This window comes from Quercus robur, chromosome 7, assembly GCF_932294415.1.
Source record: "Quercus robur chromosome 7, dhQueRobu3.1, whole genome shotgun sequence".
NCBI lineage: Eukaryota > Viridiplantae > Streptophyta > Magnoliopsida > Fagales > Fagaceae > Quercus > Quercus robur.
The window spans coordinates 20070864-20090495 of record NC_065540.1 but is presented as its reverse complement, the minus strand read 5'-3'; the positions used below and the strand labels follow the sequence as shown (position 1 = coordinate 20090495).

The window sequence follows — 19632 nt, the reverse complement described above, 5'->3', positions numbered from 1 at the left end:
GTTTCTTGGGGAGGAAGCTGCCCAATTAATGGATAGAAGAAGACTTGGGGGTTATTATTTAAAGAGGAAAAAACCCAACCTGAAGATAGACAATGTTAACTTAGTCAATTCGATTTCTCGTTGCATTAAGGAGTAGTTATATGTCAATTTTTCTCTCTTCCCTACGCAGATGGTGGTAACTGGTTTAAGTGCTGAAATGTCCATCATGGCCCATGGCATATCCTAGCATAATTGGAACATTCAGGACCCAGCGCCATAGTTCATGGATGATAGACTTGGGGGTTATTATTTAAAGAGGAAAAAACCCAACTTGAAGATAGAAAATGTTAATTTAATCAATTCGATTTCTTGTTGCACTAAGGAGTAGTTATATGTTAATTTTTCTCTCTTCCCTACGCAGATAGTGGTAAATGGTTTAAGTGCTGAAATGTCAATCATGGCCCATGGTATATCCTAGCATGATTGGAACATTCAAGACCCAGCGCCAAGTTCATGGATGATCTCAGCAAGAGCTGAGCTGAGCGATGATCTCAGCCAGAAAAGTCTTTTTGAAGGAAAAAAAGAATAAGTCTTGTGCCACTTTATGCGGCACTAGAAGGACTCAAGAAAAAAGGAAAAAGAGTCAAATTTGCAACAGAGCATAAACGGAGCCTACACCACAGAAATTTTTAATGATTACAGTACTAATTATACAATCCTTTGAAAGGACAATAATTATAGGATCCTTTAAAAGTACAATAATATTATATGAGTTCGGTTAATGTATACCTATGTGCAAAGGTTTCTTCGGACGAGATGGAAATTGGCCCTCAAGTGTAAAGGTAGAAAGGAACTTGACTGTAAGACCCACCCGTCGAGCAGGGACAAAAGTCAGCCTTAGTGATCCGACAATGCCGAATGTAAGGCCTACGCCCCATAGAAACTGTCTACCTAAGACTGTCCCTTAGCCTGTTGGTCCTGACACAAGGTTAGAATTCTAGGCTTTCTAGCTTTTCTAGAGTGGTATCTCACTGACGGCTCACCACCCCCCCCACCCCCCCCCCCCCTGGTGCGCGCGCGCGAGAAGGGGGCCTTCTTGGCCCTCCACCTAAGCTACATAGGAAAGCCCAAAGCCAATTCCAGGGAACAGCGAAGCTTCATAGGGTCTTTTTGTCCGGATGCAAGTAGTCCGCATCTTCACAAACATGTTTATTTCACTGAGTCTCTCTCCGAGATAGTGCCCAAATCATTATGCCTTCCGTGTGGGTCGAACTAATGGCACACATCAACTATCCATAATAGGAAACTTTTTATAGAAAATTGAATAAGCTGTCAAATCAGTTAATTACTTTTCATTTTTCCATAAAAATTTTCTTAAAATTGTTTGCTAACATATACCCTTAGGGCATGCATTAGTAAAACCCATATTATATTTTCTCTTCTCTTTTTTCGTTAAACTCACACACTATTACCAAAACTGCATGCAATACTTTAAAATTACAAATAATATTATATTCCCTACTATCATATGATAGTAAATTCTATTAATTAAATTCATGATAAGACTCATTAATGCCATTATTCATGATGTGAAATGAAGGAATACAACATTATTATATTTTTGGGGTATTATATAATTTTTAGCTAGGATAAGTTTCTTTTGGTTGATTTTTAATTGTATTTCATGTCAATTATGTTAGTTTTTAGACCCCTACAAACACAGTTTGTTTAACCTAAGTTTATTGCCAAGTTGATACATAAGTAAATTATGTAGATCTAGATTAAACATTCATCACACATCATGTAGCAGAAAAGTAAATGAAGTTTAGATATGATGGCTCAAGAAAACCAATGAAGCAAACCATTTTCAAGGTAAAAAACTTGGAAGGGAACTATCCCAAGAAAACAATCCACTATATCATATAGAAGTTTACAGTCAAGAACATTTAATTTGTAGTAAACTTAACTATGATTATCAAACTTAGCTCTGAAACCCTTAGACTTCTTTAACGTAAATCTGTTCCAACATAAACCTTCAGTTCATGCCTTTGATCTTTGTTTAACAACAGTAATTTCATGTTGAGGATCATTAATAGTTAATTCTTTGGAATTTCTTTTTATTAAATCTTTCCAAATTTTCTTCAAAACTTATTGTTGATTTCAGTTTTTTAACATTTTCTTCTTTTATTAAATTTTTCTTAAGCTTATTGAGATACTCTTTTTTTAATTTAGGGTTCTCAATTTGGCTTATCAAAGTAATTAACAAACTTTCATTTTCTTCACTTTTGGTGAGAACATTAACAATTTTAATAACATTGCAATAGGAATCTCTACAACCTATTTTAAAATTAGGTGAACCAGAAGATTCATCAGCAGATTGATAATAAGAATCAGATGAGGAAGAAAAATCCTCTTCCAAAGAATCAGACGGAGTGTTTGATTCTAGGATTCTGAATAGATCTTCTTGATCTTCATCATTGATCTTTAACATGTTAAACTTATTTTTTAACTTACCAGGTTATATATATATATATATATATATATATATATATATAGACACCTACATAATAATAAAAAGTTTTCTATCATCTCTCTTAAACGGTTTTTAAACCTCAAATAGATCACAATATGCTTATGTCTCATAAGAATGGTGATGACTTAGAACTCTCATTCCTTTATGATGAAGAATCCATAAGGCTTGAAAGAGATTAAAGTCTATTTAAGAGAGAGAAAAAAAAAACATTTTTAATCAACCTTTACAAAATTTCAGCACTTTACTTTCCTTGCAGTTTAATTTCTACACTTTATTATTATTGTTTCTTTACATTTCTCATTAAAGTTATCATAAAATAAATATGTTTGGGTAAACATTTCCCCTACACACTATTAGAAGAAAATGCTTTTTCTACAATCTTTAAAGAGAATCTTTTTAAAATGTTTTTCCTTTGTTCTTCTTAAATGTTTTCAAAACAAAAATCTTTTTTTTTTTTTTTCCTTTCTAAGAGTTTTTCAAAATACAAACCTTTCTTTTTTTAGATGCTTTTCCTCTTCTAAAAAAAAGGAAGTTTTCAAAATAAATTTTTTTTAGGAGATTCGAAACCCTTGTTTTCAAAATATATTAAAAAAAATCTATTTTCTTTAAGGGGAACCCGAAACCTTGTTTTTAAAAATATAAAACTGTTTTCAAAATAAATAAATAAATAATCTGTTATAAAATCTGTTTTCAAAATAACATAAAACTCTTTTCAAAAACTTTTTTCAAAATAATAAAAAACTGTTTTCAAAATAAAAAATAAAAAATAAAAAAAAATCTGTTTTTTCAAAGTGGGGAAACCCGAAACAAAAATAATAATAATAATAATACAAATGTTTTCAAAGTTTTTCAAAAGAAAAGGTTTTCAAAAATAAAATGTTTTCAAAAGTGCTTTTTGTATATACAAAAGTTTGCTTTAACAAAAATGCTTTCAAAAAAGGGTTTTCAAAAGGAAATGTTTTCATAAAACATTTTTACCACGTTGGAGAAAATTGTGTGTATATGGTTGTTTAAAAAAAAAAAAACTTGTCTTCTTTCCTTTCCTAAAGAAAACCTGTTTTTACTAATATATATATATATATATATATATATATATATATATATATTTCAAAAAAAAAATGTGTTTTAACACGTTGGTTTATCCCAAAAAAAAAAAAAAAGTCTTCTCCCTTCTTTAATTTTTTTTTTTTAAATCTTTTGAAAAAGTGTTTTTACCACGTAAAAGAATTGTTTTTGTTTCCAAAATCTTTTTCCCTTTTTTAAGAAAACCGAAAATTGTGTTTTTTTTTTTTATAAAAAAAAAAAAAGGAGTTTCGTAAGGAAATAGGATTTGGCTTACCTCTAATACTTTTTAAAAAAGAATCTCTTTTTTTTTTTTTTTTTTTAATGAGAGACTGGCACATCACTCACTAACTAAATAAAAGGTGGGGATTAAAACTCACTACCACTTGTCGTTGTATATTTAAAACAAAATGACATGTCCAGTTAAAAATGTACTAGAGATAAGCCAAACCCGTTTCTTTTACCACGTTAGATTTCCTTTAAAAAAATAATAAATAAGGGTTTCTAGTATTTTGATGTCTTTTTTTTTTTTTAAAAATAATAAAAGTGTGATTTTTAAAAATAATAAAAGTTAACATTGTAACCTTTTTCTTAGAATAGTGGTAGTTTAAGAATTTGTGTTTGAGGCTCATTCTCTTGAGTTTTTGAACACCCTATAAGCTTACATTGTTCCTCTTGAGTCTTTGAACACCCTATAAGCATACATTGTTCCTATTATTTCTTGGCACTAATGAGTTTGCTTGTCATCTTTTTGCATGATTAAATTGAGAAAATGATGGATGACAACAAGGTGCTACTCTTCCAACTCTCTTTCTTTTTTTATGTTGTGATTTATTTATGTATAGCATATAGTATTCACATGCTAGCTATATAGTAAATAAATACTCACATGCTATTGTAAAATATACTTGTATGCTCTCTCACATGTTACTTTTGTATATACCTTACATGTCTTGATTTTATATATTCTTTGAAGTTAATATTCACATGTTAGCTATACATAAATATTTACTCACATGCACAAACTGTCAAGTATTCTATTTCTTCATAAAAAAGTTAGCATTTGGAATAAATTAAAATAAGATACTATCTAACGATAGGCATTGTGGCTGTGGGATTCCTAACACCTTCTCCACACGTAACCAAACTTCCGAGTCCAAGATTGTTGATTCAAAAACTTTTGGTTTACCTTAATTAATGAACCTTTAAAATTTGGTTTAGTTAAGTAGATAACTTAAAATAAATTAGACATTTAGGTGACCAATCACACCTAATACAAAACTAATAGTTGATGGCAACTCCTAAAATAAAAATAAGAAAAAATGACTCACATATACATACCACACTCTAGATACACAAGCACACAAGGTCACGTTGCCAAGAATCCAACGTGAGAAGAAACTCCTAAGTTCCTAAAAACTGCGGCGTCACAAGTAATATTAATGACCACTTTCTTTAGATTAGACCAAGTTGCTGTCCTTTGGTATGATGGGCCGGAGGAAACAGCAGGTTACTTCCCAAATACTCTTGGAATATTATTTTAATTAGCTGCAAGTATCTTCCTAAATCCAAGGAAGCCCCTTCAAATAGAACTAAATTCCTTGACCTCCACAATTGATCCGAAATCAGAATCCCAAAAAACAAAAAAAGCCTCTGAGATAAAAGCAGTGGCTAATCCTTTAGGTGGGAACAGCATGACAATAAACAAAAACATGGAGAATTAATTTAGGAGACATTCCGTATAAAGGGCATGAAGGATAAATGCTTGGGTTGAATCTAAGGATTTTATCCTTTGATGGAAGAATAAAATCCTCAGATTGCAGTTGTCACCTCTTGAATCTGAGGATTTCATCATACTTTTATTACAGTTGTCACCTCTTGTCATTTTGATATTTTTTAAATGTATGTGAAGAATGTTGGTTTACATAAATTTTATTTGACAGGATAACCAAGAGTGGAGAACACTTCATAGAAAAACTGCAACAACCAACAGGGTAAGCAAGCACAGGGCTCAAAGGCTCAAAAAAATTTATAAACTATTACAAACGAATCACATGAAATTACAAAGTACTTAAGAACCCGATTGATAACAAAGCGGTCAATTATCATGCAGTAATACTAATATGCACTAACTGTGAGTAGCGGCGAGTGGAAGTTCACCCATTTGGAAGCATTACCAAGCACAAAGCGATTTCGCAAAAAGGCTTTTAGTTTGTCTCTAGGAGGTAGATTTTCCTTGATGGCACTGATACTCACAAACTCATTAGCCCAATTGCAAAGTTTGGGAAATTTCTCCTTTGTCAACAACTCTACCCCAAAAGCCTCTTCAAAAATTCCAAGCCAGTAGCCTATGATGTTAGCAGCAATGTCTAGCAATCCTATAGTCTCTCCACCAAAATACCTCAGTTCCTTGAGCTCATTTTCTAGAAGGCGTAAATACACTTTTGGTCCCTACATTTTGGGCCATTTCTCGATTTGGTCCCTAAACTGATTTTGCTCCTATGTCAGTCCCTAATTTTTCAAAATCGTTTTTAAAATTGTCCCTACCGTCAACCTAGTCATGGAAGAAGCTGATGTGGCAAACGAAAGTGCCAGGTGTCAAAGCCAACTAATAAAATAATAATAAAATATTTTATTTAATATTTTTTAAATGCCACGTCAGCATTTTTGAATTAAAAAAAAGCCATTTCAGTTTAATTAAAAAATAAAAATAATTTATATTTTTCATTTCAATTTAATTCAAACTAAATTTTTTTTTTTTTTTAAAAAAACAAACTTGTAAATCTGATTTTATTATTATTATTATTATTATTATTATTATTGCTTTCATTATTTTTTAGCTAAAAACACAAGAACTTGTTCTTCATGTTCTTCCTGAATCCAAGAACAATCAAACCCAGAGCAAGAGCACAATCAAACCCAGAACAATGCAAAATTCATACAAAATCCCTATCCTCCACCGAAACCTCCAGAACATGAAAAATTCATCAAACCCAAACCAACATGAGAAAACCAACCTAGAAAAATCATCAAACCTCCAACCCCAAAACTTCATTAAACAACACCCCGCCAATCAACAACACCAAATCCGCCATCAACAACACCAAATCTGCCGTCAACAAACCCAAATCCACCATCAACTCGCCATCAACAGCACCAAATCCATCTAGTCAAAGCCCAGTCTGAGTCACGGTCAACTAAACAAAACAAAAACGACCACCGATCTCCACCACAATCAAACCCAGAAAAACCCAGCCCTCTCCAACAAAAACAACCACCCCGACCAAACCCAGAAAAACCTAGCCCTCTCCAACCAAACCCAGCCATCTCCATCTCCATCTCCATCTCCAACCAAACCTATAATCCAAGACCCATGGATTACCGATCTCCACCTCGACCACCGATCTCCACCCCGACCACCGATCTCCACCTCCATTACCGACCACCCCACGGAAAACTAGAAACACCCAAAGATTAGAGAGTTAGGTTTAGAGAGAGAAAGAGTTATTGAAAGCTTGAACAAAGAAAGATACAAACACATATATGCACCAAGAGACAGAGAAAGAGAGGATCTAGAAAAGAAAAAAAAAAAAAAAAGATACTGACAAACACTCACCAATAATATTTATTTATTAAGTTATTTTTATTTTGATTTTTATTTTTATTTTTTTGGTTTATCTTAAAAGAAAGAAGAAAATGAAATAGATACAAACACAAACATAGACACACCATCCTAGAATGAGAAGGGGTGTTAACTAAATGTTTGTTTCTTAAGAAAGTTCAAGAAAAATTGGAATTATAAATTGTTTTCTCAATATTTAAAATTGAAAAAAGGTTTTTTTTTTTTTTTTTTTTTTTTTTTGAATTTAATTTTTTTGAATTAATTTTTTTTTTGTTAATTAAAATGCTGACTTGTCATTTTTAAAAGCAAAATAAATTTTTTTAATATTATTTTATTTGCCACGTCAGCGATTAACATGCCACCTATGCACTCCGTTTGCCACATCAGCTTCTTCCGTAACCGGGTTGACGGTAGGGACGATTTTAAAAATGATTTTGAAAAATCAAGTACTGACATAGGAGCAAAATTAGTTTAGGGACCAAATCGAAAAATGACCCAAAATGTAGGGACCAAAAGTGTATTTACGCCTTTCTATAAATTGTAGAAGCTCAGAGGCTTTTTCCACAACTTTCTTATGATCTTTCTTTTCACACGGGCAGCATTTCCATATTGCAGACAAGCACTATTAAAAGAAAACAGCGAAAACTCAAATTATAGTGTGAGTTACAGTTTTTTCCCTTTTCTCTTACTTGATGAATTAAATCTCTATTCTCTAACGATTTAAAGAAAAAAAAATAAAAAAAAAAAGCTCACGGACACATAGTTTATGGAGTCTTTGACTGCAAGTCTGCAATCCACGCAAGAGTGCCTTTGATGATTTATCTTTAATATGTACTGAGGAGTGAAGTTGTGAAGTTCACTAACAGCATTAGTATTGGTGGTGTTAAAAAGCTATATTGCTATTTTTAGCACTACCAAATACAAAAGTGAGGTTGCAATGGTGGAGATATAGCTAAAAAATTTAGGCTTTGTTTGGATTTTTTTTTTTTTCATCACTCATCACTCCTCATTTAATTTCTGTCACTTATCACTCATCACTTAAAATACCCTACCCTATTTGGCACCATCACTCAATATTTTTCAACTGTTTGTGGGCCCCATACCTGTCACTTGGTCAGAGCAAAGCTGTTTTGAGGGCCCCACCATTTTCTCTTTTCTCATTTCCCCATCTTCACCCCTGTTACTCTCCCAAAACACAAACCCGAACCCAACTTCAACCACAATAACAACAACAACAACAACAACAGCAACAACAACAAAATGCGGCCAATCAGATGGCTAATTCCACCTCCACCTCAGCTGGCAACGACGGGACGATGATGACGACGAGCCGATACAGAACTGATACGGCAATGACGAGCAGATAAGCACCGTGATGTGGCAAATCGAATCTGAAAGATGGTGGATGAGGTCCCGGCCCATTTTAAGATCTTCATCCACGGTCTCGACTGGGACACCATGCCGAAACCCCAACCGCTATGTTCAAGGAATGGGTATTTTGAAACCCATTCATGTGGGTATTTTGAAACCCCAAATCCAAATCCAAATCCATCCTTACCCGGTCATAGAGTGCAACTTCAGACCAAAAAATTCTATGATGAAGATCAAAAAAAAAAATGAAAAAAAAAAAATAGAAAGAAAGAAAGAACTTCAGAGTTGAGACAAAAAAAAAAAAAAAAAAAAAAAAAAAAAAAAAAAAAATCAAATCTTACAATGAAGAAATAAAAAATTCTTGATGAGATAGAGGAAAAGAGATGGTTTGAAGGATGAGCTGTGTTAATGGCAAATGGGTATGGAGAGAAGAGAGTGGCTTGGGAAGAGAAGAGGAAGAGGGAAAAAAAAAAGTAAAGAAAGAAAAGAGATGGTTTGAAGGATGAGACAGGACACAGTAAATGGGGGGCACCATGTCAATATATTTACGAAAATGCCATTGAAAACAAACACATGGAAACTGAAAACAACTAAAATGTGTTTTCAGTTTCCATAACTCATCACTCACAAATGAGAGAATTGAGTGATGAAAACAAAAATTGGAAATAGTGTTATGAAAATCCAAACGGACTTCTCAACCATGGGTCCAACAATTTTTGAGTTATGAGTTATAAAACAGAGTTATGAGTTATAAAAACTCAAAATCCAAATAGCCCCTTAGCTTCTCAACTACAGTACATAGCCAAAAATTGTTGTGCGCTGTAACTCAAAAGCTAAACCAATATATTATATTTTATTGCTCCCTCCAATTAAATAATATTTCTTCATTTTTTTTTCTTGTTTCCTTTTTCTACTCGTTGGCTGTCTCTTTCTCTCTCCAATTTAGGCTCACCCTCTCCCTTTTTTTTTTCTCACTCTCGCCAACCTAAGCGCCTACCCCTGCCCGTTGCCGACCCAAGCCCTTGCCCAGTGCTAGCGTGGGTTGTTAGGTTACTTAGAGTGGATTTCTCAATGTGGCGGTGTGGATTTCTTGGCAAGGGATTCTCGTTGTGGCAGCATGGGTTTCTCGAAAAGGTAGCGTGGGTTTCTCGGCATGGCTATGTTGATGGTGGGGTTCGTGGGTCAATGTGGCCATGGTGGGTATGGGTTTGTAGATGGCAGTGGGTATGGGTTTTTGGGTGTTGGGGGTGGTGGGTTGTTGATTGGGTTGTGGATTGTTTCGATTGTACCATTATTCCAATTCGTGGGTTTTTTTTTTTTTTTTTCTCTGTTGGTTGCTGGTTTTTTGGTTGAGCTTGAGGCTGCCGTGATGGTGGTTGTGGTTTGGTGGTGCCGTGATGGTGGCTATGATGGTGGTGGTAATTGATTTGGGGTGGTGGGTTTGGTGGTGGTTTGGTTGGGTTTGGCAAGTTTTTCTGGGTTTCGTGGTGGCTGGGTTTCGTGGGTCAATGGTGGTGTGGCTATGTTGGTGGTGGTTTGTGTGATGGTTTTTGGCTAATTTGGGTTTTTGGAAGTGGCTGTGGGTGGTTGTTCTTGGTTGGGATTGGCTATGGTTTTGTGTCATTGATCAGTTTGTGTGGTTTTTTTTTTTTTTTTTTTTTTTTTTTTTGCAATAATTGTTGTTTATTGTAGTAGATATTTTATTTTATTTTATTGTTTATATTATTTTATTGTGTTAAAAGCTAAAATAAAACCACTGATGTTGGGTGTTTTGTAAAGTGAGAAAGTAAAATAAATAAAGTGACTTTTTGTGGTGCCAAATAGTTAAATTTATAACTCCACCAATGTGGATGCTCAAATTGCCAAAAATAAAAACAACAAAACTAAAAAGATAAGTCAACTCATGCCTCTCCCCTTGAACTAGAAGGCTAGAATTATAAGCCACTCGAAAAACAGCTATTTGACTGGATGAAGAACTATTTTGAATTTCATTTAAAAATTGATCAATATCATAGAAGTTTAATTTAATATTACAATTATTTTTTAAAAAAAATATAAATTTAAAAGTATACCAATGCTGAATCATTTAAAATTTAAATGATATTTTTTACCTTCTCGTCTATAAACTTGGCCCAGAATCGTGCATTGGCTCTCTTGTAAGGATCTTTGGGCAAGATGGTGGTCTTTCCAAAACTCATCAATGTATTCTAGAATAACAAGTGACTTAGTCAGGGGCTTTCCGTTGTGTACAAGCACAGGAATCTTCTTGTGAACTGGGTTGTATTTGAGGAGGGAAGGGCTCTTGTTGGCTATATATTCGTCAATGTATTTGTATTCTATTCCTTTCAATTTCAGAGCCATCTCTACTCTGCGACTAAAGGGCTTCCCGAAAAAACGAACACCAATGCTTCTTCAGCCATTATGATTTATGACACTTTTTGTTTCTGCAATTAAAAGAGTTTGTAATGAGATTCAAATGCTTGGCTCTACCTTCTGGGTCTGATGCCCTTTTATAGCCTAAAATCTCAATGGTTACTTGGTGGTTAAGCATCTATACCTTTGGCTGTTTGTATTATTTGTGTTTATTAGTCAAAATGTGCAACTTGGTGGTGGTTGAAGAAGCTGCAGGATTTTCAACCCAAAAAAAAAAAAAAAAAGAGGGCAAAAAGAAGCTGCACAAGCACAATTAATGTATCGGTCAAATGCGAATTATTACTCAGAGGAAAACCCCAACTTAAATTCATCTCCATAAATATTATTATTTTTTGATAATCTCATCTCTACGTATTTATTTATTTATCTAATTTGATTTCTTGTTGACAAAATAGGACGTTAAGTGTTAATTTTTCTCTCTTTGCCAGATGGTGGTATGAGTATCTCCGGTAATTTTTTCAAATTTTTGTATTTTTTGGAGAATGAACTATTCCTTTTACCTTTTAACTACCTACTTTTTCAAGTACACTTTCTAACTAACTCTATATTTTTTATATATCCCATTTAAATATTATTTCTTCAATTTTTTTTTAATCTTTCTTTGTTTGTTTTTCAATCTTCCGTCATTCATTTCTAATGAGTATTGTGGGGGATGAATGTGAGCACAAGCCAAGAGGCAAAGGCCCAATAGATCATTCTTTAAAAGATGGGCCCAACCCAAAGATATGGATATGAATGAAGTAGTCTGGGGAATAAAAGATAACATTTTGAGATCACTCTCATGGGGGTCTGAGCTGACCTCCATTACCAAGGTCCATTATTGAGGTGCCACCTTCCATCAAACTCACCCCAAGAAGCACAAGGAACAGATAAGGACCATTGGAGCAGTCACCTTCGCATTAATGAGATTTTTCACCTAATCTCTACCACAATAAATGCTAATTTACTGGCCTGGACATTGGAAATACCCCCAAAAGTCCCCTTTAATGATAAAAAAGTGGCAGAGTAGAGAGATGATAGGACAAGTATCCCCCAACTCCAACTGGAGAAAGAAGGAGGAGGATGAGATGGCTATAAAAGGAGGAGAGGTGCAATAGAAAGGAGGATTCATAAAATTTAGAGAAAAGGCTAAGAGAAGAACAAGAGGGAGAAAGTGAAAATAGAGAGATAATTCTGAGAGTTTTTAGTCTTTGATCTTATCCCTTGTACCTTGAGAAACTTGTTTCTGTATCTATAAAGCCTTTTTTGGTCTTTTTGTTCCTTCAATTTGTTGTTTAGATCTCCCATTCTGAAATATTTTTACCTTCTTATTACAAATTAGTAGTGCAAGCCATTTATTTTTTTCCTTCATTATTTAATAGGTGATTGTATTTGACTCCCGTAAGTATATTTTTCAAATACCCAACAACCATATTTTTTAAAATCTCAAAATGGTAATATGTTTAAATTTTTTCTAATGATATTTTTCTAACAAATCTCATGGAGCACTTGTAGTAACAACATAGTGTGTTGTAGGTCATATAATTTTGATTAGAAATGCTACATTCATAATATTTTTCACAACACTTTCACAATATGTGATAAGTTGTTATTTGTTCTAATTTGAACTCACCATTGAAATTATTTTTTTGCTCGCCAATAATAACCAGTAAAAACTTACCACTTAAGATTTAATATAAAAGTATACTGAAAATATTATAGTGGCATTTCTCAATTTTAATTTTTTATTCTTTATTTTATTTTTGTATTTCTCTCTTTATTTTTTTGTCATCTCTTTTTTTCTCCTCCACACACGTATCCTCATTCCCCACTCCTTTTGTTTTTATTTTTCTATCTCTTCTCTTCCAGGACCTCCACACAATTATGTCCTCTTTGTTTTTATGTTTCTACCTTCATCTCTAGCACTCTCTTTCTCTCCCTCTCTATTAGCGTTCTTTTTCTTCTTCTTTTTTTCTTTTTTTTTTTTCTTGTTCTAATTTTGTTAGTTTTATTTTGTATGAAAAATAATGTTGTCTCTTTGTTTTGATCGTGTTTGAGAGAGAAAGGAGTGGGTTAATTTGTAGTTGTTGAGATAAAAGTTGAATATTTTAATGTGGCGTATTAATTTTTTATTTCATTTTATTCTTTCGCTAATGAACAGTGGGTATCAAGAGAGTTACTGTTCATTAGCAATCAAAATTTTTTATTTTTTTTTCTAATGAACAATAACTTGGAAAAATTGTTGGAGCACTATTTTGTGGGTTTACTCTCTAAATTTGGGGTTAAGAGAGTTTGTTGGAAATGCTCTTTAATTGTTGGAATATCAATCATGGCAAATCCTAGAATAGTTGGACCATTCAGGATTCAGCTCATAGTTCATTGATGATCTTAGCTACAATGGGCTTTTTAAAGGATCTATAGTTTGAAAAAAGAGTAATGCTACAGTTATATACTATTTTACAACATTTTTACAAACTATTGATGTATCCAATTACTTATTAATTTTCATCTAAGTCCATTATTAACATCACATTTTCATTTACCAATAACCGCTCACTATATCAACAGTTTGTAAAACTTTTTATAAAAAAATTTGTATCTCTAGTATTACTCTTGAAAAAATGGAATAAATTGGTAATGATAAAGTCAAGTGGCTCATCCAGCCCCCTAATTTATTTGGGGTGGTGGAGGTACAGTCAAACTTGCAACATAGCTACGAGGAAGGGTATGTTAGATTGAGCAATTTACTTCTTGTTGATGATGTCTGGTGATTCTAATAGCTATTCCAAAACCACCCGGATGGCTACTCCTGCATTTTTGGTTATAGTACTGACAATTCGAACATATCTTTTCACCCAAGAAAAAATAGCAATGTTATTTATACAAAAATTTTGATAACATTTTTTTTACGTGTGTTGATATAGCAAGTTTTTACCGGATCTTATTTCGTCCTATTATCATCACTTTTCTACCTTTCACTAACATTCTATCACGTCAGTAATTGTTAAAAATTTTGTTCAATTTTTTGTGGTTATAAATTTCCTCTAGAAAAAAAGACCTGCCTGAACCAGAATTATAGCAATCCCCATTTGAAAATCCTTCGATATCATACCTCATCTCTCCGCCCAAACCAGACTCACCGGTGAAGTTCATTATAAGCCCATTTTCAGCCCAACTATCAAGAAAGCAGGCCCTCTCCGCAACCCCAATCTCAACCCATTCTGGTTCGTAAATGAAGCAGAGGTGGGCCTCATGTATAATCTTCGATTTAACAAATATATATATATATATATATATATATATATATATATTAAAATAAATAAAAAATAAAAAAAAACCCCATCGGGAAATTGAAAATCCTAAATTCCATATCCAACCTTTACCTTCCAAAGTTAAAGATACGTCACTTGAGTCATTCACATCAGTAACGGATCGGCATGCATGGTGGAAAAGTGCAAAAATGAAATATTGGATGGTAGCCTCAAAAATTCCAGTGCCAACTGAGATTCAACTTTAAAAGCAGGAATTGATTCTAGTAGCATTTCATTTACATCTTTCATGCCTCATGCAATGCAAGTAGCATTTTTTTTTGAGAAACCAGACCCAGGGGCCAAATAACATTCAAGACACAGCAAATTACAAAACATCCCTTGAGACAAGGGGTGCTAGATCGTCAGGGATAGAGTCCAGCCAAACCTGTAACTCGTTACCTGTTTTAGAACGTCTAGCAAGGAAATGAGCAACGGAGTTTCTTACACACTTAACATGGGTAAAACTACAAACCCGAAAGCCAGAAGCTAGGACCAGAGAGTCTTGTAAAACATGTCCATACTTAGGCTGATGCACCTCTTTGGCCAGCAAAGCTTTAAAAATTTGCTTTGCATCTCCTTCAAAAACAGTATCCATTAAGTTCAACTCCTTAGCAAAGATCAAGGCTCTACGGCAGGCTAAAGCTTCAACAATAGCTGCTGAGATTGGAATTGGAATTCGCTTAGCCAAGGCACCAACCACCCTTCCACAGGAATCACAAATGACCACTCCTAGTCCCGCTGCATTCAACTCCGAGAAGACAGCCCCATCAAAATTGATTTTGAAATGATTTGGAATGGGAGGAATCCATCTAGGAACTCTCGTAGCAGCTGCTACAACTCTTCGATCATCTTTTTGTGCTGTTTTAAAGTCCAGCAAATACACTTCAGCTTTGGTCCGAACTTGGTGATATTCAAGGATAGATTCATCCAGACGTGCTGCATTGCTTCTGCCCCAAATTAACCACATAATCACAGCCAGCAAGTCAATATCCAAACCATACTTCCTCATGAACAAATATGCTAAGAGGTCAGCAAAATGAAGGAACTTATGCCCATTGCACTTCCATAGTTCTCTATCATCTTCCCAAATCACTAGCAGCCTTCTACAGCTCCACAAAGCGTGGACTGTATCTTCACCATCAGATTTACAAAATGGGCAGTAAGTTGATGTCACTACTTTTCTGCGTCATAGGTTATGCACGGTAGGCAAGGCTTCATTTGCTGCCCTCCACATTAAGTGCTTAACCTTGTGTAGAAACTGTAAATTCCATATACTCTCCCAGACTTGTTTATTACCACCACCTGATGAACTACTTGGCAACAAATTCCCCCCCTGACCTGCAAGTAAATGGTAAGCTGAACATGTTGTAAATTCGCCATTATTGGAAGGCAGCCACACTTGCTTGTCCGAAACACCCTGCAAACTCAAAGGAATGCCTTTTATCAGCTTAGCTTCATGAGGCAGAAAAATATGGTCAATCAAATCAGCCCTCCACTTATGTGGATCCTGGTCTATAATATCACAAACCCTTGCATCCAAGGCCAACCCCGTGACTGGAGATAGGACTTTGGCACTTGAGACTTGGGGCAGCCACCGGTCACCACGAATCTAGATAGACTCACCATTTCCAACTCTCCAAACCATTCCCAAGTCCATAACATGTTTAGCTTTTATGATACTCCTCCACGCATAAGACCCTTTGTTCAAGGACTCACACTCCATGACAGAACAATTTGGGAAAAACTTTGCTTTGAAGACTTTGTGAAAAAGACTCTCTTCATTATAAGCTAGGCGCTAGATTTGCTTAGCCAAAAGCGAATCATTAAACTTCTCTAGTTCTCTAAACCCCATACCTCCCTCACCTTTAGGCCTGCACATCTTGTCCCAACCAACCCAATGAATTTTCCTTTGCTCACCTCTATAACCCCACCAAAACTTCCTAATGAGGGTCTCAATCTCCTTAATAAGCCCTTTTGGTAGCTTGAAGCATGACATGGTATAAGTGGGGATTGCTTGGATAACAGCCTTGACAAGGATTTCACGACCCACTTGTGATAACAACTTCTCCTTCCAGCCCTTCAATTTTTTCCATATTCTTTCCTTTATAAGACTAAAAGACTTCTTTTTCACTCGACCAACCAAGGAAGGCAGACTGAGGTAATACTCATAACTTTGGGTTGCCGAAATACCCAAAAAATTAGTGATAGCACCCTGAGTACGTGAAAGAGTGTTTGAGCTGAAGAAAATGTTAGTCTTCCCTCTATTAATGGACTGGCCTGAGGCAAGTTCGTAAAGATAAAGGAGAGATTGGATCTTCACACACTCGGAGACTGTAGCTCTACAAAAGACCAAGCTGTCATCAGCAAACAACAAGTGAGAAATTCTTGGACCCGTTGGGCACAAAGAAACTCCCCTTATTTCTCCACCACACTCAGTTTGTTTGAATAGAGCGTTTAGACCTTTTGTCACCAATAAAAACAAATAAGGCGATAATGGGTCACCTTGACGCAGTCCTCTAGTTGGGGTAATCAGACCATGGGGTTAACCATTAAGCATAACTGAGCATGTAATATACCTTATACACATAGAAATCAAATTAATCCACCTTTGGCTAAACCCCATCTTCTCCATAATCCTCTCCAAATAAAACCATTCAACACGATCATAGGCCTATCTCATATCAAGTTTCAAGGCCATATAGCCCATCTTTCCTGTTCTTTTTCCTTTTAGGTAATGAAGCGTCTCATGAGCAATAAGGATGTTGTCTGTGATTAATCTTTATGACATGAAGGCACTTTGGGTTTTCGAAATCAACTTAGGAAGTAGAGGCTTCAAGCGATTAGCTAGGACCTTAGCTATCAACTTATACAGAACATTACTTAGGCTAATGGGCCTGAACTTAGTGACTCTACTAGGGCTTTGAATTTTTGGAATTAAGGTAATAAAAGTGTGGTTAAGGTTAGTAGGGATATTACCTGTATTAAGGGCCGGTAAGACCACTTCTGTGACTTCCCACCCAATTTTTCCCCAGAAATGCTTGTAAAATAGCAGTGGGAGGCCATTCGACCCTGGAGCTATGTTCGCATCCATTTGCTTAAGAGCAAGCTGCACCTCTGCCTCTACAAAAGGCTTGAGCAACTCCGCATTCATCTCGGCTGATACCCTTGTCTCAACCACATCTAACACAGGGTCTAACTACGTGGGATTTCCCGAGGTAAATAATGATGAGTAATACCTTGTAAGCAATGCCCCAATCTAATCTTCCCCTTCAACCCAGCTACCCTGCTCATTTTCTAAACTCGAAATGAAATTCCTCTTATTCCTCTCTGTTGCATGGCAATGGAAATATTTAGTGTTTTGGTCACCAAACTTAAGCCAATCATTCTTTGCTCGTTGATGCCATATAACTTCCTCCTTGTCCATCAGTTTTTGGATTTCTTCAATGAGAAACTTGACCCGAGTATGCTCTCTTCCACCCATTGATTCACCTTCTGCCTAAAGCAATTGTTTTCTCTTTCGGGCTAGTTCAATACGAATATTGCCAAATGTGGATTTATCCCAAAGTTTCAACTGAGTTTGGCAAACAGCTACCTTTGCTAACACTTTACTGACAGCATCCTCTTCTAAGCACCTATCTCATACCGAATGGACCAAGTCTTCACAACGGTCATCTTTAAGCCACATGGCTTCAATCCGAAACGGTTTCTGAGCTCAATAAAAACGAGTATTAACATCATCAAAGGCTAGCCATGAAGGTTATGATCAGAGGACAAACCTTGTAAGTGGTGAAGACGACACAATGGGAATTTTAGGATCCAATCAGCTGAAGCAAGTGCTCTGTCTAACCAAACCCATATAAGATTGCCATCGAAACGCTTGTTACACCAAGTAAAAGGCAAGCCAGTAAAACCCAAATCCTTTAACCCACAGAAATCTTGACAATCCTTGAAATCTTGCATTTGCTTTTCAGGCCAAATTGCTCCTCCCAATTTTTCTTCAATCTTAGCGATCTCGTTAAAATCGCCGATACACACCCACGGTAAGTTAAACTGAGATGCAAGATGGCGAAGCACTAACCAAGAATATTCCCAATAGGCCACTTCAGGAACTCCGTAGAATCTTGTGAAGCACCAGGGGTCATCGATTCCTGGATTTATCACCGCATCAATGTGTCGAGGCAAGAAGGTTCTAATGTGAAAATTTAAATTATTCATCCACAGCAAGGAAAGACCACCACACCGATTCTTCCTCTGCACCACAAATAGATTATCAAACTTCAGCTTACACCTCAATTTCTGTAACTAGGAAGCTTTTGTCCTAGTTTCCATTAAGAAAACCAAGTTGGGCCATTTCTCTTTCAGAATATCCGAAAGTTCTCGAACTCGCCAGCAGTTCCCAAGCCTCTGGCAGTTCCAACTCACACAATTCATGGTGACCGGGGGGCCTGGGAATCAACCACCGCCAATGATACAAACTGTGTAGAGACCTCATTGTTGCACACACCTCTTCTTTTTGCAGGTTGAGTCTCTGAAACTTCAAGTTTTGGTTGTTCACATTGGACTTCAGCACTTGAAGATTTAATAAAGGAGTCTTAGGCTGGGCGGTCAATTCTGACCCACTTTCTCCTTTGCAATTCTGGTGTTAACTGAAAGGGCTTAGGCCTAGTGGTTAGGATTTGATGCGTAGCCTCCGTAGAGTCCTTAACCACACCAAGTTGGGCTTGTGTTGTCACTACTAGGTTTGGCCCAATAAAAAGGTCCCCCGGTATGTTAACCTCAAAACTACAAGGCCCAACGTGTTCAACCAAACTAGGACAGGCCTCTAAACCTCCCGCCTTTTCGTCTTTTTTTAAAAACTCAGCTCCTTTTTCCCATTGTATGCTTTCTGCCACCTTTGCCTGGGATTTTTTACGGTTCGAGGCAGAAACTTCTATTTTCATCATCTTCCCCTCTTGTTTTTCCACCAACCCATTGACCCTTCCATTTTTGTGCAAGTTGTCTGGCTCCTTGACCGAAACCCCATCCTTTGCTTTTAACTGTGTTTGCGGGCTATACTCTGAACTTGTCCCTCTTTGTTCATGAGCCCCACCAACCCCTGTTGAAGTTACCACCTGTGACGTCTCCGCTTCTTGTGACCTCCTTTCTGAACCACTTCCACTCCTTACAGGGTTATCTTCCCCACTGAAATCCCCTCATGTACCTGGTACAAACATGAAGGACTTCTACCCCTACTGAGAATGGATCGGCTCGGAGCCACAAACCATACTCCTGTTGATCTAAAGACAGCGAACCCTTACTGGATAATCATACACTGCACTCCTTCGCATCATGGGACACCATTC

General features: G+C 35.8%; 1 pseudogene; it reads right to left on the bottom strand.

The window, feature by feature from the left end:
• Nucleotides 1–5506: 5506 nt before the first annotated feature.
• LOC126691137 (glutathione S-transferase U8-like) lies at nucleotides 5507–10987 on the bottom strand (annotated as a pseudogene).
• Nucleotides 10988–19632: the final 8645 nt, after the last annotated feature.